Here is a 23,570-nt window from a genome sequence, read left to right on the forward strand (position 1 = left end):
CTAAGCTCACATATTGGCACTACCTATCAACAAACGAAGCCAATTAAGTGCATTCTTTCTCGGAAATGTAAATATCTTGCAAATTGTTTAAACAAGGTGGACTATAACTTGCATGAGAAATCCATTCATGTGAAAGGATATGGAAATCTGTTAAATAAACTATAGTTGACTTTTCTCTCTGGTAGAAATCAGGGTGCCAGGGGAGACTACACCTTTCTTTTTCTCTAACATTCTTCTGGGACATATTAAGGCTAAGTGAGCATGTGAACTCATTGTATCATTTCCTAAAGTCAGCAGGAAAGGCGAAGCCACTTGTCTGACTTGATCTGTCATTTTGCCCGGAAGTGAAGGGGTCCCTGCGCTGGGAGGTTTTCATGCCAGAACCGTTGACATTGCCTGACTGTTTTAAGATATACATGGATTCACATCAATGTGAAACAATGATATATGTCACCCCCCCACCCCCCAACCATGAACGTGTGGTCCTTGATACGGGTACCTCGTCATGGCTTTAAGTTTAAATATTTGACCGGAAATAATCTCAAAATAACTTCCTATACAAAAAATACTTACAATTCTCTATCATGTGTTTTTTTTTTTATTATTTAATTGCTTTCAGCAGACAATAAAGGGAGAGTATTCCGATGTGGAAGAACAGCACCAGCCCAAACAGTGGACGATGTATCCATTATCTCGCTCCCATGAAGGTCATCGACCTATGACAGTTGGAGTAGCAGAAACATTAGAAATCATGTGCAATTTAATCTTTACACAAATAAAGCCGAAGTATCACAATGCCTGAATAATGAAGAGCCTCTCGGAGAAAAGGAAAAGTCTGTCCCTGAGGATAGTCTTCATTTTCTCTCCCGAACAATTCCAATGCGTCCGCGCGACGCGCCCCGCTCGCCGCGCTGACACTCGAATTAATGGTATTTGGGCTGGTAGAGTACAGATGTTCTAAAGTGATTGCCCAGTGCAGCTGTGACTCGGCTCTCTCCCTTCATTCATTCATTATGGTTCCTTGTCAACTCACACAGACTATTGTTCGCTGAAAAACTGTCATTGTGATTGAAATTAGCCCTTTTTTCCGGTTCGGGCCAGGTGAATTCTCTTGTTTTCCTGTTTCTAGAAACATGCTGGCTTAAGCTCACAAGAGCTGTTTTTAATGCTGCTGAGAGAATTCAAAAATTCTTAAGAAAATGTTTTCTCAGGAAAGCAAAAAGCAGGGATGAAGGTATTTTGTTGGACCTGGTACATTTCCCCAGATCCCAACTCACTTCGAACATTTTACTGCATTTCTTTCCGCATATTTTATGCGGACATTACACCTCTTCTATACCCTCGCCCTTTCTCTAACCCCTAACTACCTTAAAAACTAAAATAAAATATTTTCACATTCCTGAATATAAATGCTGCAAAAAAATCCACTAAAACGGCCGTTCACCAAATGTGGTGAAATCACCACGATGACTTGGGCAGGTATCATTTTCTTGATAATGCAGCTCGTTGGAGGATCTTTTTTGAATGTACAGCTTTGCTAATTTTCAAGAATACATATCTAGTTTTATGGGCTTGCCATATAGAAATAATTTCTGTAATGCGCCTGAATAGTTGGCACAGACTGTTGCGGGTCGACAGGCTTCCCTCTACATGTCTGTTCTGTAACAAGCAGGCGGCAGAAGGGGGAGATTGCTCTTATATGTGTATTTCTTTATTAGGATAAAGTTTTTTATTTTTTTAATTTAATTTATTTGAAGAGAAAAGGAGTGCATTATAAATTTTCAAAGGGAAAGTTTTGAAACACTAAAACTAAAATGAAACCCCTTTTTCAACCCCTTCAACAGAATGTGCAAGACAAGTCCCACCTTTCTCACTTGGTTTCATCGAGGCGAGGAGGGGAGAATACACAGGGACACGAGGAAGACATGCTCCCTGCTCACAGAAGCTCCACACCTTGCTGAGAGTCGTGACACGTTTATTCAAGAAAGTGCATTATGGGTATTCCAAATGACATTACATGCACCAGAGTGATGTTACCACTGACAGTGCACTTTCTCATATTTCGATTGTAATGGCCTGATATATACCTATCCACATCCCCACCATGGGTCCACTAGTAGATTTCCAACACTTCAGCACCTCAATTTTAGCATAAACAAGGGCACTACACAAGTTACACAACCATTTTTTTTTGCATTTGGCCAGGCTTTCCACTCCCTTTTTGCCAATGGTGTAGTATTAGTTACGGGTCCCTGACAAGACAGAGCCAGACATGAAATTAAGGGACATCATACGCATCCTCCAAAAATTGGGAGACTTTTGAACATTTCTGTGACGTATGCATCAGTGAATGAGCCTAACCCCCACATAGCCAGTAGAGGTCTGTCGCCTGCAAGCTCTTTCGACGCATTCCGGTGGTGGTCCAGTAGCAGCTAAACCTCACCCACGGTTGACGAAAGCGTAACCACAAGTCCAGCGTTCTCTGTTGAACTGACCCACATAGCCTTCCCCACTCGGATAAGGGCAGAGAGCCATCATACCCAATTCATCATGCAATCCTTATCCTCCTTTTTCCCAACCTGATGAATAATATATTCATACTCACTCTGTGTTCTTAGTATTTTCCCCCAATGTCAAATCCTTATGAGAGCAGGCACTGGTTAATCTCTTTCCCTATCATAACCAAATCAATGTACCTACCAACTTAAGTGCCTTTGATGCATGTAAAACAAAGGACTGTATTTCTTTCATAACCAACTGTGATGTGATACCCCGATTATTACCAAGGTTGTTCATTGGAGGCAACCAAAAATCTCAGCACACATGGGACTTCTGTTGATAAAAGATCATGCCACAAGCTTTCTAATGGCTTCTGCCTTCTCCACCCCCTGATAAACCTACAGCAATGTGGATTTTTTATAAAACTATATAAAGTTGCTGTACTTGGTTTCTCGTTCAATGTGCCATGGCCACTCCTCTTCTTCTGTTTCTCAGCTGGCATTGAAAAGAGTCTTTTTTTAAACAGGATCCTTTGCGTTTTCAATGGAAGCCATTTTTTTCTGGTTCTTTTTAAGATATGATATGATATGAAATTAATAACGCACCTATGCACACGTGTTTCAAGGCGTGACGAGGCAAGGGAGGGGAAACGAAGGGAGGACAAAGACAACGATCTTACTAAGCCTAGTGACAATGAGACATTTAAAGGTTTGTGGGTAAACAGGTTAGTGTTTCTTGGAGGAACTTATAAGAACAAGAACATGACATTGCAGCCAGGCACTAACAGTGATAATGGCTGGGGCAGTGGTTGGTACCTGTGAGTAGTAGTGCCATCAGCACATGTTAAAGGTTGTCTCTTTCCTCAGGCATGTTTATTCCGGCTGGTGGGCTATCACTGGCTGCTGCAGCCCACCGACGCACTCAGTGTTACCAAAATAAGTGACTATCCCCATTAAGACTATCCCTTACCAATCAAAAGTAATTTGAACAGATCCGTTTCTGGAGATTTCTGAAAGTAATTCAATTTGCCCCTTAATCGCAGCTCATCTTTTGACTATCCACTAGGATGATTACCAGAATAATGTGTGCGTAACATGGACCAAGGTTTCTGGCATGGCTGGATTTAGGAGCAGGTTTGTTTACTCTTCTGAATGGGAGACACTATGTTCCACTTTATGCGGGTCATAACTGGAAGCCAATGAACAGATATTAGACACATTTTAGGGGATTGTACTTCCTAAAACTGAAGCAAATTATAAATGCATCGATATGCAACCCGCCAATGTGCATCTGTGCAATAATGGTATAGATGAATATTCTGAAGGTCTTTTAAATATATTTAATATCTTTAAACAATTCAGTTGCACCTGTTTGCACACACACCCATCACGTGAGTATCAAAACAATGCAATGATTTAAAGGAATATGTCTGTAATGACTTTGAGATTGTAAGCAAGAGTCCATGTTGAGCCACAATTAATTCCCCTTTAACCAAAGTTACTACCACGTATTAAATGGGTCTCCAATGTGTATTCCATTAGGGCCTAATTTTGCCAATATTTTAATTCAACAATTTGAAAATGAATGAGTTTTCACTTATATGCTATGGCAGAATCATGGAGGTAATTGGCTTAGGTACAATGATGTTGGGCTTCTCATCTGCAAAGCACTTCAGAGTGATTATACACATTCTTGCACTGGCTCAATGACCTACATGAGACAATCACATTTGCACCTCAATTAGGTCCAAAGGAAATACCCCTTCTTGACACAACTATACACTTCAGGCAGAATTAACCTATTTACAACATGTAGCCTAAACACACACACATTCATCATGATGTGCATGCCTCTTCTCAACACTGGCCTTCTTTGGTCAAAGGCTTAACGTTTTCACACTTTTTGAGGGCCCGTAGAATTGCCTCAGAACAATTCACCTCCAAAATGGAGTAGCACAGATATCTTCACAGTTTCCACAGCCAAATTAGGTAAACAATATAGCAAAAGCAGCTTCGGGCGAGGTGTGTTAAATTCCAAGGTCTGCTATCTTCATTCAAAAACCCATCCGTTCAAAAAAAAGATTACATGAGTTGTGTATTACTGCATGACCTTAGGGCAACATGGTGAAGAACATTATCAACAAGCACCGGTCCGTACTATCATGTCTGCATCTATTAAAGAATGGCCATGGTTTGCCATGAAAAGAGGTCCTAGTCCTGCAAAGAAAATGGTACCCGTTAATATTAGGAAAGACAAAGATTCCTAATCTTTTCTTAGATTACAACGCACAGGAACATGTCCCTGTTTAGGAATTTCCTGTTTTAGAAATGTCATCAGAGGAGACTGGAGACTATTTTTTGTTTTTACATTGTACCACTGGCAAAAAAAAAAAAAAACCCTTAAAGCATTGCACAACCTGTCTGTTTTATCATGTGGTTTATCTATTGAAATGCCCTTTTGGCAACATTAATGTGGCCCAGACATCCCGTATGAAAGGCTGCTCTGGATGCCTATTGTCTGATTGCATGTTTGTGTTTTTATGGAACTTATTCTTGTGTTCTGAAGAAAGCATGCATTCATTAATTTCTATTTTGACAGTTGGGCCCTGGAATGGCTGGTTGGTTGTTCAAAGAAGCAAGTGTTCTGGTAAGGGTTCTCTCTAAACCTCTGGGTCTCCATCCTTTTAGATATGCAGAGGGCACCCCCAATATACAAATGCAGATAATGCTGTATCTCAAATTATATGTTTCACGCATAATCAGAATACCCATCAAGCGGGAGCATGCTTCAATGCATGACTCAGTAGAGTCCTGGTTGAGTTAAGAGGGGTGATTGCCATTGGGTTTGACAGACTTTCACTGACTGACGGATGGCTGCTTGAACTTTAACCCTAAGAATATGTGCGCTAGATGGACGGGAGACATGTCTTCCTCCTTCTCATTCCATCAATGGTTAAAATTCTTTTCATAGGTCACTCACATGGACGTTGTAGTGGGTGGGCTCCTGCAGCATTGTATGGCTTGCCTTTGACGTCAGTGGCTCTATTTAGCAACATGGCCATTTTAGACTCCAGGGCCAGATTACAGAAACTTTCCCCCGGTGCAAGTGCAAAGTTTCACGGTATTAGCACTAGGCAAAGTTTGCCCTATTTTTAACAACACTGGGACACATTAAAAAACGATTGCACCTCAACAAGTGCAGTTTGGCATATTAAAGGCACCACGGCTAAAAAAGACGATTGTTTGGGTAGGTAGCAAAGATAACCCTCTCCCAGTACTGCATTTACTTTTACGTAATTGCCTTAATTATTTTTTTTTAAAGTTTGGTGAACTTTTTTTCTGTCTCCACATTTGTGATTATATTTGCATGCAGGATAATCCGGTTAGCGGATGTATGTGCGTTTCACTGGTATGCACATAAGCAAATGCAGAATACTTACACGCGGGCTTCAAAAAATCTGGATATGGGCTGACTCAGATGTTGCAGTTTGCATGAAGCCAAAAGCAGATTAGTTTTTTTTGTGGAAAATGCATCGACCAGAACAGACACAGTGATATGGCTTTAATGCCTAAGCACATTTTAGTGAACTTAATAGCTGCACCTTTAACTGGTATTTAGTTGACATCTGTTCGAGTTGTTAAAAATGTCTTTATGCATTATGATCTTACACTCATTGATAACTATATATTGTGGACATGCCCGATGAGCCTGGGTGTCCAAAATGGGCTTTCTCAATCAATCCTTCACGTAAACTCCAGGGCGGTATCAATTTATCCCCCCACAGCAACAACCCAACCTCCACAGTGTTCTCATCTCTAACCTCCCAAAATTGAAGAAATCCTTATTCTAGCAACTTCTTTTCAGGCCATCTTTTCAGGTATAGTCAATGACTTTGCTTAATACTCCATCACTCTGAACTTCTTCCATCCACTTTTCTTTTGCAATCACCTCCAAAACAACAGCTACACCTTCAAACTCATCACTGAGATCAACATCATCCATCATCACAGGCAACCTTCAAAGGAAATCAGCCACTTGATTCCTTTTCCCTGGAACATAAACATCATCAAAATGATAGTCTTGCAGTTTTAAACTTAATCTGGCTAATCTAGGCAATGCCATACTCATTCCACGCACTGACAGTACTTCTACCAATGGCTTATGATCAGTGCCTACTTCAAACCTGCTGCCCCATAGATACTTGTGGAAATAATTCACTGCCCAAACGGATACCAACATTTCTCTTTCAGTCACTGAATACCTACTTTCTACTTCAGTTATCGCCCTTGACGCATAACATATGACTTTCTCACAACCACACTCAGAAGTTTGTGACAATACTGCCCCTAAACGAACCCCACTCGCATCCACCATCACTCGGGTTCGTCTGCCAAATATGAATCCTCCCAATTCTATAGAGTCACAAATGCACCTTTTAATACTCTTAGCTGACTCCTCGCACTCATCATCCCACAAAAATCCATCATCATTCTTGAGCAATCTTCTCATTGGTTCAGTATAACTGCCAATGTTTTGTTCAAACTTATTGTAGTATTCACACAATCCTAAAAATGACATGAGTTCTTCTTTACACTTGGGGCTTGGGGCTTCCCTTATGGCATTCATCGCCTCCACCTTTGTTTTGTACCCCTTTCCACTGACCACATGCCATAAGTACTCCACTACCTGTTTCTTAAATTCACATTTGCTCATCTCTATGTCCAAACCTTTTTCACTCAACCTAGACAAAACCATCTGCAACCGTTCATCATGCACCTTTTCCCCTTTCCAAATACTATGATATCGTCCTGATAAATCAAAGTCCCTTTTATCCCCTTCAGGACTTGCGTCATTGCTCTGTGAAACACAGCAGCCGCTGCGGCCAATCCAAAGGGCATCCTTTTATATCTATATAATACAAATGGTGTGATGAACGCAGTAACATCTCTGCAATCTTCTGTAAGTCTGATTTGATGGTATGCATCCGATAAATCTATGGTGGTAAATGTGTCTGTCCCTTCTATGCAATTCAACATGTCTGAGATGATGGGCAAAGGATAAATGTCCACCACAATATTTTTATTCACTTCCCTGAGATCTACACAAATCCTTAGCTTTCCATTCTTCTTCACAGCTACTACAATGGGGCTTACCTATTGTGACAACTCAATCTTTTCAATGACATCTTCTTTCTCCAACCTGTGCAATTCTTGTTCCACTCTATCTACTAATGCAAAGGGTATAGGTGTGTTGGGTGTCCTGACCCACGTTTAAGCTATCATGCCACAACATTTGGTGCTGTGGGCTTAGAAAATTCAAGATGGCGGAAAACCCACATGTGCGCCGAAATCCAGGAAAGCTGCGCAGTTTGTGCGCACACCGAAATGGTTGCCTCACTTGCCACCCACCAGTGCGAGAACGAAAGGCCGGGTTGCCATGAGGGAAATGGGTTGCCAAAGGAAAAACAGTAGCGCCGGTTAGCTTCAAAGCGCTTTAAAATCACCATTGGACTACCCGCACAGTAGTCTGAAACCATTGGGAATGGCAATGCTGATTGCCAAATGCAACCTAGAATTGTGGGGAATTCATTCTTAAATCCCAAAAATGGGTGCAGTACCAGTACTCACCACTATCCAAAAGCCGGCAATTTAAAACAACACCAGATTTTACTTTTTTGTAGAAAACTGAATAAATGAACCCAAAACATGCCAAAGAAAGACTTACTGAGAGGTGGATACAATGTAAAGTGATATTCTGAAGTGACTTGAAGGTTTATAACAAGACTGGCTGAGCTGTGGATTGCAGCAGTTTAAGTTGCACTGGATTAAAGACACTAAAATCGAAAATGTTTAGATTAAATGAGTGACCTATGTTTGGTGTCACATGCCTTTGCAATTGTTTAAATGTTATAGTTTAAACTTAGAATCAGCATTCTAGCTGCATATGTAAAAATGTTTAGTTTTATTTGAATGCAGGAACTGGGGAACAAAAAGTGACATTTTATCTGAAACTGGCTTAAAGAGATTCCAATTCTGCCTGGCAACTACCCCCATCAGGAGTGAAACTTGAGTCACAGCTGTGTTCCCAGGCCTAGCTGCCCTTTTGCTGCTCACACTAAGGATATGCCATCTTTCTGATAATTGAATTACCTGTGCTCTGCAGGAGAGTGAACAATGCAACTCCCTTCACCCAGGCAGAGGGTGTATTGAGAGGATCATAAATGGCTTCCTCTTGAACAATGAGCCTCTCCTGACTCAGGCAAAGGTTTTATTACAGCAGTCGTAAAATGTAGCTTCCTCTTGGCAGAAGCTGGGAGGAGCACTGCCTGTGAGAGCAAGCTGGCTTGGCAGAACTGGATAAACCAGTATTTCTACCTTGTGCTGGGAGGAAACCACACCCCTTTGGAGCCAGAACCTAACTTTAAAAAGATGGATCATTCATAGAGCGGACATGTGAAAATTTTATAAATGACACCATAATTCTTGTGATTTTTCTGCCCACATTTTAAGAGGTTTTTCGACCCGGTGGCATGTTCAGGGGGGTGTCAGCGGAAAAGTGGATATTACTCTAAATGTATGCATGTTAAAAATCTGAAACTTCATCAGTTAATGTCCATACTCCCTGCGCACATGTATGTAAAGTCGGGTCAATGTCAGAAATTGAAAAATCAGTTAAAAAGTCAATTATGTGCCATTTCTGAATGCAAGCTCTTAGAAACAGCAGATTTGGACAGAGACATGGCTAAATTCAGCCACACCATGTATATGTAATTTCAAGCAACTGTGTAACTGTGAAATATGTCTTTTATTATCAAATATAGAATGTGTGCAATCTGACAGAGGAGTGTCCTATCTGCAAGCCATAAAATGACATCCCTCTGACTCACAGTTCATTCCCCAATCAAATGATAAATGGAAGTTTGACCAATTAGAAGCTGAGAGAGAGGTAGGGTCAGTGATGCTAGAACACACCCACATTCTAAACACATAAAAGCAGACAGACAGGACAGATAGAGACCTTCAATTCCATCTGCAGCGGGACGCTCTGCCGGAAAAATCCATACTTACCTCCATCAAACCTCCAGAAAGCCAAACTAGAGACTTTAATCTATCCAGAACTAAGAGACCAGACCAGAGAGAAAGCAGTGCTGTACCCAGAGAGACCCAGACCAGCAGAGAGAGCTGACCCCGATGCTGTGAGCAGTTCCAGAGACCAGACGCTGTGCCCAGAGACCGTCCGAAGTCCAGACCTGTTGACCAGATCGTGACAAAGCCGCCTTCCTGTTTAAAATCTCTTGTGAGTACTCAGCCAAACCCAGAACACCTCTCTTAGTTAAAATCATATAATTCAATCTATTTAACCTAAGTAGAACTGCCTCCTAGCTGTCACCTGTCATTCTAGTTGCAAAATTTGTCACTTGTCATTTTCTAGTTGCAAGCTGCACGTGTCTTTTTGAACTTTAAAATTTCAAATCTGAAAAACGACCTTTATTTAATCGCTCATATCTCCGCAACCGTTTGTGCTAGAGACTTGCAGTAACTTTCCTAGGACCCCAAAACGATAGAGATAGCCCTTGTGGTTCCTCTGTAATAGCGCTCGGCGCATCCGCGAATTTTGCCGCGATTTGCAAATTTCTTCATGTTTAAAAACTGCTGCTGCTTGCCTTCCATTTGCCAGAAATTCGTTTAACCTGCTAACTATCCCTGCATCATTGCTCGTGTGAGCCTGGACTAATATTAACTAGATACCACTCACCCTGAACCTCTGAAAGGGAATTAAAAGCATTTTTAGCATTTTTTTAATTCATTGCCAGCACATATCAAAGCAATTTGGGCCTGTGTTTTCAAACTTCTGTAGTCTAAGCTTGCTGGGGTGAACTGATTTACATTGATTGCATTTCTGAGAACTGTGTGTTTTCCTTCCATTTCCTTGCCTTGCATCAAGGGGGGGAGGGGATTGCCAGAGAAAAGTGATTACATTGTTTGGTTGAAATCATATTGAGTATTTTCTGTACTGCATTCATTGTATATTGCATCCACCTGAGCTTTCATAAAGCATCCTCTACCACATTATACTTTTGTTCCTATTTACCTGTGTGCTACCTTATCCATTTCATGTCAACTCATTAGTGATTATAAGAAGTGTGCTAGTGCCAGATTCTCCATTGTTGATCTTTATCATATCAGATTAAGTGTGCTATTCAATTATTAATTTATTATAAGTGTGATATATATCTATTTTAAATTATCAAATAAACCTTTTAAACTTGCAAAACAGAACTACTTCTTGGCTCAGTGGGGTCAGGGGGATTCCAAGAGAGGGGTGTTATATAGGGGTAGTCATCCAGAACGCATGAACTGGACATAAAGATATATCAATAAGGGTTTTCATTCAGTATTCTAGACTAGGCGTTAACTTAGCTGTAGTGCTGAATTGAATCCTCTTACAAATTGGGGGCTCGAGCCGAGACGTTGGGTTAGATTTACCACTTGTGCAGCTTAATACAGTGTGCTAACTGACGGGATACATACATCCGGTCGGATCACCACGCTGCATTACGCTGTGAAGCATTCCTCAAAAGGGACACTCCAAGAAAAGTTCTGTTCTGCAAAAATAAAACACTAACTTCTGTAAGTCAGGACAGAGACCAATCTCTAGAATGACGACCTTGGTAGATATGAAAATAGCCAGAGAGCACCTCTTGCATAAGCTATTTGTGAGAGGTGAATGGTCCGAACAGGGCCAGGATGCGTGGTTGCAGGCCATCACACAACAGGTCACTGAAACAGGGTCAGATATATATAGAGATCAGGGTCCCTTACATGTGGCCCTGAGTGAGCTATATATGGCTCCTAAAGCCAAAGAGGAACACAATAAGATTGCCAGGATAGCAGCATACCTGTACCTATATATGGGAGACATGCAGGATAGATGTGCTGAAAGCCAAAATCTGGCAAATAGGCAACAGATGGTGTTAGAGAAGGCCCAATCTGACCTGGTCTCTTCTGAGCAGAGGCTGCAGAGGAGCCAGGAGTCAGAAAATGACAGTAGGCAGCACATCATTAAAATAAAGAAGGATATGGATGTGCTGCAACAGGAAAAGGTAGAACAGGATACTAGATTTCTGGCCCTGCAGAAGGAGCACCAAGACAGTTTGGACTCCTTACTGCAGAGCCAGAAAAAGCTGGAGCAACAATTAGACTTTAACAGGGCATGCACGGAGCAGGTAGCCACCCTGCAAAGTCATCTAGATAGAGTGAAGGTTGAGAGCAACAAGCTGATCTTGAAAGACCTGGATACCAAGGCAGAGTTTGATGAGGAGCGCCAAAAAGCTGGTGCCCTTCAACGGCAAAGGGACGACCTGGCGGCACAAATGCAGGCTCTTAGTCAGGAAAGAGACGCCATAGGCCAGGAAGTCTGCCACTTAAAAAAGGAAATTGAAGAAAATCACCTGGCCCTCCAGGGGCTGGGTGATCTCCAAAAAGAAAACCAGAACTTGGTAGAGCACACCAGAAGGGTGGAAGATGCTCTAGCAAGAAAGGAGCAGGCCAATAGGGACATTGCCCAGGAGGTAAACCTCCTGCAGCAAAGACTGGCCCAGTTCTCCAGGACCAACCAGGAAGCACAGAGGGAGAATGAGGCCCTCTGTCAACACAATGATAGGCTCCAGCAACAGGTAGCGATGCAGGAGAAACTGATAGAGTCGAGTAAGGCCTTAACAGAGGAACTGAAGGCACAAATGCAGGCTCTTGCATTGCAACATTGAGCAGGGGCGGATAGAGATGAGGTTCAATGGGAAATGGAAACTCCGGAGCATAACCTCAGGAGCCCTAGTACCAGAGGCCCTCATACCTCTCAGTCCCTGGACTCTGCCACCCCCATGTCCCCTGGTGCACATGAGCACAGGGCCACAGGGATGGCAGATTACTATCCAGCTAAAAGTATGGGGCTCATAGGCCAGTACCACTCAGGAATGGAGGGGTGGGCATCCGGGTATGGGCACCCAAGTACAGTACAGTTCAGTGGGGAACCCCAGGAGAGTAGGCCCATTAAGGGCATCCTGAAAACCTCTGCCCAGTTAGGTCAGTGGAGGGGGTACCCATCAAATCCTGGCAGCAAGGAGGAATCTGAAGACTCCTCTGAACTGCGCAGGACACAGGAGACCAGGTCCCCACATTCTGCCAGCCATTCCCAGGCTCGCAGAATCCGGGAAAACCTGGAAGATCAGACGGGAACCTCTGGGAGCAGTGCCTCTGAGTCCGAGGATGAATGGACAAGGGTTACCCGAACCAAAAAGGCCAATAAGGCAAAAAGGGCCTTGCTTAAGGACCCCTTAAAGCAGATTAAGGCGATCAGGAGCGTCATCACGCCTTACCATAAGAACGCTAAGTATTCTGTTTGGGAGCACTTAGAGTTGTTTGAACAAATGATGGAGACTTTCCATGTGAAGGACAGCCAAAGCTGTATTCAATATGTAAAGTGGACATTCTCCCCGGAATACTCCAGTTTCTTTGCGGGGCTGGAGGATCAAAATCATTTAAGATGGTCCACATATAAGGCGGCCATCCTGAAACATTTTTCTGTTCACAGAAATCCTCAAGAGGCTCGCAAGGCAGCCTACAATTTGCAATGTGGGGAGGATCAGGCCCCACAAGAATTTGTGCAGGAGTTAAAGCGTGCTTTTGCACAGACCACAAGAAGGGTGCGCACAGATAGTAGAGAGTTCATAAATACGTTTTTCCATGCCTTGCCCAAATACATCATGACCCAGCTCGTGAGGGATTTTCACGAGAAAAGATCCTTAGATTGGGTCATTGAACAGGCTACCCGGATCTATGAGGTGCAGAAACCGGTAGATAGCAAAAGTAATGCCCAGAAAAACCCCAAAGCCAACAGCACCCCTGCTGCTGCCAAGGTGGCAGAGGTAAAGGTCACCCCCGTTTTGGATTTGGAGATGGGGGGGCCTAAAAACCTACCTGCACCTAATAATGCTAGGCCCAGAAGGTCCTCGGGCCAGTCACAGACAGGGAGCCAGGGAGGCAGCCCCACAAATGGGGTCCCTCGCTCTCCTGATTATGTAAGTCCCCGTTACAAGGGAAACAGACCCATCCTGGGTTATGTGTGGACTCCTCCAGCCCAAGGGGGGGGATCCAGCCAAGCACCTAACCCAGGGAACTTCCCTCCTAACTTCCCACCGGAGGGCAGAAACTCTCCAAATCCTGGGCAGAATTTTTTCCCCAGGTATCCACCCAACTTTCAGCCCCAAAACCATCCATCCTTCTTTCCCCAATTCCCTGAGCCCAGACCACTGAATCCGGGAGAGGGGAGGCCAAGGGTGGAGGGGTACCCAAATCTTCCCAACCTGGGGTATTACCAGAGGAGGGACAGCTACCCTTCCCGGGATCAGCCCAGGGGAGAAAACAGGGCCCCGTATCAGCCTGAGCGGGTTTCCCAGTTAGAGCGCCAGGTTCAAAACATGGCGCGGGATCTGGGTCACATACTGAGGGCTCAGCAGAACCCTCAGATGGGCGTGCCGGCGCAGAACGCACCCAACTCTGGACCTGGTGCTCCAGAACAATGACGGGGGCAGCACCCCGATAACTCACCGGTTCCCAGGGAGGAGGCACAAGGGGAAGGGGGGTGTAAAGCCTTGGAGGAAGCTTCCTTCCTCACTTGTAAACAGCCCCTGGAAACCCAGGAACCGGAAACAAAATCTCTTGCCCCTGAAAGTCTGCCTCCTAAGGAGCAGAGGGGGGGTAGGAGAAACAAAAGACCCAAACAGACTCAGTTTGAGGAGGAGGTACAGATCTTCCAATTTGAGGGAGAGGGATCCTCAGAGGATCCTGAGAAAAGGATCTTCTCCTTCAGAGAGGGGGGAACTCCTCCCAAAGAAAAATGGGTCCCTAGGGATGCAAATCCAGACTGGGGAGATGTGGAGACTGAGCTACCGCCGCCCACCATCTCATCCCAGAACCAACAGCAAGAAAATCCCCTGGTTCAAACCCATCCTGGTGACTGCCTCCAAAAAGGGGGGGGGCGGCCCAGAACCGGAGCCAGGGGAACCCAGAATGGCTCTGATCTCCAGTTGCCAACTTTTTCTTTCAGATTCCCAAGGCTCTCCACAGAATTCTGCCCAAATCTCTTCGCTAGCGATGTCCAAAACCAGAAAATTAGCCCACCAGTTGTCCAAAAATGTACATTATCTGTGCCCCCTTGAGGAGAAGGAGGGAAGATATTATGCCCCGGTACAAGTACAGGGGCAGGGTACAATCTCGGCACTGGTGGACACTGGATCTCAAGCTACCCTTCTGTCCAGAAGGGCCTTTGATGAACTGAATGCAGGAAGGGGAGAGAATTACCAAATTCCTCTCACCTCTCTTCCTGGACAACTGCAGAACTTTGACGGGAAGGAAATTCCCGTCGAGGGGACGGCAGATTTGGACATTAAAATTGGGCGACATAAGTTGAAACACCCGGTCATAGTTGTGACCCCAGAGGGCACCCCTTGTTTACTAGGGAATGACCTCCTGAGAAGGTTGTCACCCCTAATAGATTGCGTAAACAAGGTCCTCTGGACCCAGACTAGCCGACCGATAAAATTAAAACAGAGTGTCAACCATGTTAGTTTAAACGGCACCTGCCACATGGTTGAACAAAAATCTGACCAAGTAGAATTTCACTTCCAGAACAACCAAATTCCAGACGTGACAGTCATAGCAGTAGGACAACAGACTGGTGATGGGGGGTCCTCTCTATTTCTGAAAATCAACCTTCCTTCCAGTCTAAAGTGGTATTCCACGCTGGAAGGAAACACTTTGAAATTCTATACCAATCCACAATCTGAAACTCCCACTCCTATAGTCCAGAAAGATGTGAAATCAGCTCAAAGCCTGGCTGATATTCAGCAAATTGGAGAGCAGTTGTTCATCCCTGTTCAGTTAAATGATGGGAAGGACTCTGTTCTCGCTCGAGTGTGTGTGAACAACGGTAAGAGCTTCATCAGCGAAGCCATGTTCCGCCAACTCCCAAAAGATCCAGCCCTTCCCACCTTCAAACTGATAGACAAATGGGAAATGGACCTGGAAGCACCTAATTCCAAACATCTCCTGCCAAGCAGGTGTATGCTCAAAATCTCCATTGGCAACAAGAGCATAGTCCATAATTGTTGGGTCGTGCGAGACGTCACTGCCGCCTTTTACTTAGGCAGTGACATTCTCAATCGCTTTGCCATTAGTTTGGACCTAATAAACTTCAAAGCTTGGTCCCGATTAGCGGATAATCCCATGGGCTTTGATGATCCAGAAAAAGCATTTAGGTCAGCTCAATTGCTACCTTATGCAGTTGAAATTCAGGTTAAAGAAGAAGTCACCATCCCAGAAAGGACCCGACAATTCTCCCTGGAAGTGAAAGTTAAAAGGGGACAAGAGTTGAAAAACCCTGATGCTTACATACATCTAAATGCTTCTTTCCAACAGCAAGGGTTGGGGGTAAACCCAACTCCATTAGTCAACATAGAACATGACACCATTCTAATAGAGGTGGATAACAGCGACTTAAAGAGTATTACTCTAGCCGCAGGCACCATTATTGGAATGGCGGTTGATGACCGACATTTCTCCATTGATCTTGTAAATGAACTGTTAGGACCAATCCCCAAGGACTGTGTTGACAGTGACAGTGAGGACAATACAACACCAGACAGGATTTTCACCCGGCATGGGGGGAACTTCCTGGTGTACACTTCCTGCCCCTATGGTAAGGAAGATGTGACGTGTGACTTCAGGAGGGATGAGGTGATTTTCCAGGTACATGAGGGCTGCCTTTCCCACCTGAAGCCTCCGGTCCAAATCAGCACTCTGACCAGGGACTTCTCCACCCAGCTGGAGGAGGCCGCGGAGATAGCCAAACCAGAAGTCTTTCCAGGCTTCAGGCAGATGGTGGAAGAGAGAGTCAACCTAGCTGATGCCTGTGTGACTCTGGAACAAAAGCAAAAGTTGAAACAAGTTTTCTTGGATTTCCAAGATCTCTTTGCGGTAGACTCATATGACTGTGGTCGCACTGACATCCACACAACAACAATCCCCACGGACCCTGGCATGACTCCTGTGTTTGTGAAGCAATATCGCTTGCCTCTCGCATCAATGGAGTCCCTTACTGAAATAATTAAGAACCTTGAGTCCCGGGGAATAATCCGTCCAGTCCACAGCACCTTCAATAATCCGGTGCTGGGAATATTGAAGCAAAACGGCCAGTGGAGACTCTGTGCCGACCTCAGGGAGCTCAACAAACGGGTCCACACTTCCCGATGGCCTCTGCCCTACATTGACCAAGGGCTGGCCCAGATCCAGGGGTCACAGGTATTCACTGCAATAGACCTGACCAATGGATACTGGACCGTGCCTGTCAGCAGGGAGGACCAATACAAACTGGCTTTTACCTTTGGGGGCCAGCAGTACACCTGGACCCGGACTCCCTTCGGATACCTCAACTCCGGCAATGAATTCAACATTTTCCTACATAAGGCCATGCCCGACCTGGGTGCAAGGGGTAACCTGGCTTATGTAGATGATGTCCTCATCAAAAGCTCAACTGTTGAGGAACACATAGCGGAGATCCGTTATGTTCTGACACAGTTGAGGGCCGCCGGAGCAAAACTTTCCTTTCAGAAAGCACAGTGGTGTAAAACCCGTGTTAACTTCTTGGGGCATGAGATTACTCCTCAGGGTCTTTGTCCCCAGGAAAAGAAAGTGGAAGCACTTCAGAAACTGAAAGACCCCACAACTCTGCGGGAACTAAGGAGCCTCCTTGGACTGACTAATTACAGCAGAAAGTTCATTGAGGGCTACGCAGAGATCACCAGACCCCTGATTCATCTCCTGAAGGGGGGGGGTCAAGTGGGAATGGGGTCCAGAACAAGCCGAGGCAGTAAAACAACTCAAAAGAAGCCTCTCACAAGCGCCTTGCCTAGCTTACCCTGTCAGAAACAAGGAGTTCTTCCTGGAGACGGGGTTCTCTAATACGTGCTTGACGGCAGTATTATACCAAAAGCATGACAAGGTCAATAAAGTAATCTCCTATGCGAGCAAAACTTTATCCTCTGTGGAGGAAAAATTCAACGATTGTGAGAAGGCACTCCTGGCAACGGTGTGGGCATTGAAGAATTACCGCCCGTTTATCCAGGGGGAACACATCGTAGTGGAGACTCCACACCAGCCTCTGCAATATCTCCAAAGTGACAGAATCCGGGCCGGAAATGTGAGTAATTCCCGAATTACTTCCTGGATTCTGTCAATGCAAGGCTTTCCTGTGGAGGTCCGATATGGCCAAAACAAGAAGAGTCCCCTCGCGCAAGTTCTGGCTGACTTGCATGATTGTGCCAGAGAAAACTGTCTCGAGGACGAAAGTCTAAAAATAAAGGACAACATGGAGGCATACCTTAATTCCCCACACAAAGTCTTTGAAGAAGACAAGTGTGAGGGAATGCCCACTGTCTATGTGGATGGATGCTCTTACCATGTTGACAACGACGGGGAGAAAGAACTGGTGGCCGGCGTAGGGAATGCATGGGTGAATGAGTCCCCAGAACCCTCCGCTGGATACAAAATTGGTCCCCGAAGTAGTCAGGTGGCAGAATTGATGGCTGTGCATCAGGCCATCCTCACTGCTGTCCAGCATCAACTCCACGAACTGGTCATAATCACAGATTCGGATTATGTACGGAACGGGTTCGTGGAGCACCTGGTTAATTGGAAAACCAGAGGCATGTTATGTGCTAACAACAAACCCTTGAAACATGGGAAGTTGATCCAAAACATTGATGATCTGGTCACATCGAATGGGATGACCATCTACTGGAAAAAGATCAAGGGTCATTCCAAAGTAGAGGGACCAGACAAAACTGGAAATGACTTAGCTGATCAGCTGGACAAAACCGGGGCCATCCAAGGGGATCTAATTGAGATTGAGTCCCTGTTGGGGGAAATCCAGGTCACTGCTATCACTAGGTCCCAGACAAATGCTCACAATGACCTTTCAATTGCACAATGGAGTAAGGAGACCCCTGATGATGATTTGATTACTGCTCAGAAGGGGGATCCAATTATTGGTAAATTTTACCAGCACCTTGAGGACCCTGAGAACTTTCCCCTGACGGATACCGATTACATTGGGAAAGAGGACCTAAGAGTGTTGATGAAATGTCCAAAAATGTTCCGGATTCAAGACGGTTTGCTGGTAAGGAAATCCAAAGCTGGCCACGATCAGTGGGTGGTTCCTACCTCATTCCGAAGCCTGATGTTAAGTCACGCCCATGATGCGGCCACCGCCGGTCATAGGGGGTTTCACACAACATTGGAAATCTTAAGAGAGGTTGCATACTGGCCACACATGGGGTAGGACCTCGACCAATACTTGAAGGGGTGTCTTGTGTGTGCACAATTTCAGCCATCATCCCTCACGCACCGTGCGCCTCTCCAAAAGAGGGGGATGACACTGCCATGGTCAGATTTACAAATCGACTTTGTAGGCCCTGTGATTCGCTCGGCTAGGGGGAATAAGTACATGTTGACTGTGACATGCTTGTTTACCAAGTGGGTGGAATGTCTCCCAGCCCCAAATTGCAAGGCAGAAACTGCAGCTGCCTTGATGATTAACCACATCTTTTCCCGTTTTGGTCTACCTCAAAGGATTGAGTCAGACAGAGGTAGCCACTTCACCAGTGAAGTAATGACAAAGATGTGGGAGATACTGGGGGTCAAGAGAAAGCTGCATATTGCTTATAGACCAGCTTCTTCTGGGGCAGTAGAGAGATATAACCGGACAATTGTGAGCATATTAAAGAAGTTTGTGGCAGATTCTGGGCCAAGTTGGGATATCCGATTACCTCTGGTCCTAATGGCCATCAGATCTACCCCTTCATCTGCAACCAAAATGTCACCATTTGAGCTGATGACTGGGTGCAAGATGGTGCTTCCCCAGCATTTGCTCTACAGGACCCAAGAGCAGACACTGATAAATGCCTCCACTACTCATGAGTATGTAGAGAATTTAAGGAAACACCTCCAACATGCTTTTGCTTATGCTCAGCGGAATCTAGAAAGATCAGCTGATAGCATGAAGACCCATTATGACCTGAAAACTTCCAGGAAGGAATATCAGGTGGGAGACCGGGTCTATCTATACAACTTCCAAAGGAACCAGGCCAAGCAGCGCAAATTTTTGCCTACATGGAAGGGACCCTTTGAGATCATCGACAAGATCTCCCCTGTGGCCTACAAAATCCACATCCCCAAAGGTCCTTCGGCAGAGGGGGAAGACAAGTGGGTCCACATAAACCAGTTGAAATGTTGCCATCCCAGGCACACTCTGCAACAACTGGAGGAATCCTCTGGAATCCTAGCGGGTACTGTATCAGACTAATTCAGTTCCAATCATAAAACATACCACATCTAGTCTCTAAAATATTGTGATTTGCATGAAACTGTCTCTTAGTTATACTGTTTTTTTTATCAAAATAAGAATGTAATGTTTCGTCATGATGAATTGCATATGCTGTCCTACCATCTCAACAGTGGTGGAAAAACGTCTATGAGTAGGTATTGCCGCTCTTCCTTTGTCGTCCTAGGAGAAAGAAGACCTTGAGACTGGCCAAGGAGGATGATCCGGAGACCGGGAACGAAGATCCAATGGGCCCAGTGGACCGCCCAATATTCCCATCAGGACCGGCGAGGAGAACCGATCGATCAGTACCGGATGGAGAAGAAGATGATGAACTGTGCCATCTACAGAGTAGGAAGAAGATTATGCGGACAGACCGGTGCGTGGGTCAAAACCCTTGGGCACGCGACTCCCCATCGACTCAAATTCAAAGTGCAGTCGCGTGGGCGGGCTTGTTGGGTGTCCTGACCCACGTTTAAGCTATCATGCCACAACATTTGGTGCTGTGGGCTTAGAAAATTCAAGATGGCGGAAAACCCACATGTGCGCCGAAATCCAGGAAAGCTGCGCAGTTTGTGCGCACACCGAAATGGTTGCCTCACTTGCCACCCACCAGTGCGAGAACGAAAGGCCGGGTTGCCATGAGGGAAATGGGTTGCCAAAGGAAAAACAGTAGCGCCGGTTAGCTTCAAAGCGCTTTAAAATCACCATTGGACTACCCGCACAGTAGTCTGAAACCATTGGGAATGGCAATGCTGATTGCCAAATGCAACCTAGAATTGTGGGGAATTCATTCTTAAATCCCAAAAATGGGTGCAGTACCAGTACTCACCACTATCCAAAAGCCGGCAATTTAAAACAACACCAGATTTTACTTTTTTGTAGAAAACTGAATAAATGAACCCAAAACATGCCAAAGAAAGACTTACTGAGAGGTGGATACAATGTAAAGTGATATTCTGAAGTGACTTGAAGGTTTATAACAAGACTGGCTGAGCTGTGGATTGCAGCAGTTTAAGTTGCACTGGATTAAAGACACTAAAATCGAAAATGTTTAGATTAAATGAGTGACCTATGTTTGGTGTCACATGCCTTTGCAATTGTTTAAATGTTATAGTTTAAACTTAGAATCAGCATTCTAGCTGCATATGTAAAAATGTTTAGTTTTATTTGAATGCAGGAACTGGGGAACAAAAAGTGACATTTTATCTGAAACTGGCTTAAAGAGATTCCAATTCTGCCTGGCAACTACCCCCATCAGGAGTGAAACTTGAGTCACAGCTGTGTTCCCAGGCCTAGCTGCCCTTTTGCTGCTCACACTAAGGATATGCCATCTTTCTGATAATTGAATTACCTGTGCTCTGCAGGAGAGTGAACAATGCAACTCCCTTCACCCAGGCAGAGGGTGTATTGAGAGGATCATAAATGGCTTCCTCTTGAACAATGAGCCTCTCCTGACTCAGGCAAAGGTTTTATTACAGCAGTCGTAAAATGTAGCTTCCTCTTGGCAGAAGCTGGGAGGAGCACTGCCTGTGAGAGCAAGCTGGCTTGGCAGAACTGGATAAACCAGTATTTCTACCTTGTGCTGGGAGGAAACCACACCCCTTTGGAGCCAGAACCTAACTTTAAAAAGATGGATCATTCATAGAGCGGACATGTGAAAATTTTATAAATGACACCATAATTCTTGTGATTTTTCTGCCCACATTTTAAGAGGTTTTTCGACCCGGTGGCATGTTCAGGGGGGTGTCAGCGGAAAAGTGGATATTACTCTAAATGTATGCATGTTAAAAATCTGAAACTTCATCAGTTAATGTCCATACTCCCTGCGCACATGTATGTAAAGTCGGGTCAATGTCAGAAATTGAAAAATCAGTTAAAAAGTCAATTATGTGCCATTTCTGAATGCAAGCTCTTAGAAACAGCAGATTTGGACAGAGACATGGCTAAATTCAGCCACACCATGTATATGTAATTTCAAGCAACTGTGTAACTGTGAAATATGTCTTTTATTATCAAATATAGAATGTGTGCAATCTGACAGAGGAGTGTCCTATCTGCAAGCCATAAAATGACATCCCTCTGACTCACAGTTCATTCCCCAATCAAATGATAAATGGAAGTTTGACCAATTAGAAGCTGAGAGAGAGGTAGGGTCAGTGATGCTAGAACACACCCACATTCTAAACACATAAAAGCAGACAGACAGGACAGATAGAGACCTTCAATTCCATCTGCAGCGGGACGCTCTGCCGGAAAAATCCATACTTACCTCCATCAAACCTCCAGAAAGCCAAACTAGAGACTTTAATCTATCCAGAACTAAGAGACCAGACCAGAGAGAAAGCAGTGCTGTACCCAGAGAGACCCAGACCAGCAGAGAGAGCTGACCCCGATGCTGTGAGCAGTTCCAGAGACCAGACGCTGTGCCCAGAGACCGTCCGAAGTCCAGACCTGTTGACCAGATCGTGACAAAGCCGCCTTCCTGTTTAAAATCTCTTGTGAGTACTCAGCAAAACTCAGAACACCTCTCTTAGTTAAAATCATATAATTCAATCTATTTAACCTAAGTAGAACTGCCTCCTAGCTGTCACCTGTCATTCTAGTTGCAAAATTTGTCACTTGTCATTTTCTAGTTGCAAGCTGCACGTGTCTTTTTGAACTTTAAAATTTCAAATCTGAAAAACGACCTTTATTTAATCGCTCATATCTCCGCAACCGTTTGTGCTAGAGACTTGCAGTAACTTTCATTTGGAAGATGAGATCCTAGGCTTTCCTAGGACCCCAAAACGATAGAGATAGCCCTTGTGGTTCCTCTGTAATAGCGCTCGGCGCATCCGCGAATTTTGCCGCGATTTGCAAATTTCTTCATGTTTAAAAACTGCTGCTGCTTGCCTTCCATTTGCCAGAAATTCGTTTAACCTGCTAACTATCCCTGCATCATTGCTCGTGTGAGCCTGGACTAATATTAACTAGATACCACTCACCCTGAACCTCTGAAAGGGAATTAAAAGCATTTTTAGCATTTTTTTAATTCATTGCCAGCACATATCAAAGCAATTTGGGCCTGTGTTTTCAAACTTCTGTAGTCTAAGCTTGCTGGGGTGAACTGATTTACATTGATTGCATTTCTGAGAACTGTGTGTTTTCCTTCCATTTCCTTGCCTTGCATCAAGGGGGGGAGGGGATTGCCAGAGAAAAGTGATTACATTGTTTGGTTGAAATCATATTGAGTATTTTCTGTACTGCATTCATTGAATATTGCATCCACCTGAGCTTTCATAAAGCATCCTCTACCACATTATACTTTTGTTCCTATTTACCTGTGTGCTACCTTATCCATTTCATGTCAACTCATTAGTGATTATAAGAAGTGTGCTAGTGCCAGATTCTCCGTTGTTGATCTTTATCATATCAGATTAAGTGTGCTATTCAATTATTAATTTATTATAAGTGTGATATATATCTATTTTAAATTATCAAATAAACCTTTTAAACTTGCAAAACAGAACTACTTCTTGGCTCAGTGGGGTCAGCGGGATTCCAAGAGAGGGGTGTTATATAGGGGTAGTCATCCAGAACGCATGAACTGGACATAAAGATATATCAATAAGGGTTTTCATTCAGTATTCTAG

Source organism: Ambystoma mexicanum, chromosome 5q (genome assembly GCF_040938575.1).
Source record: "Ambystoma mexicanum isolate Mex_15411 chromosome 5q, UKY_AmexF1_1, whole genome shotgun sequence".
Classification (NCBI taxonomy): Eukaryota; Metazoa; Chordata; class Amphibia; order Caudata; family Ambystomatidae; genus Ambystoma; species Ambystoma mexicanum.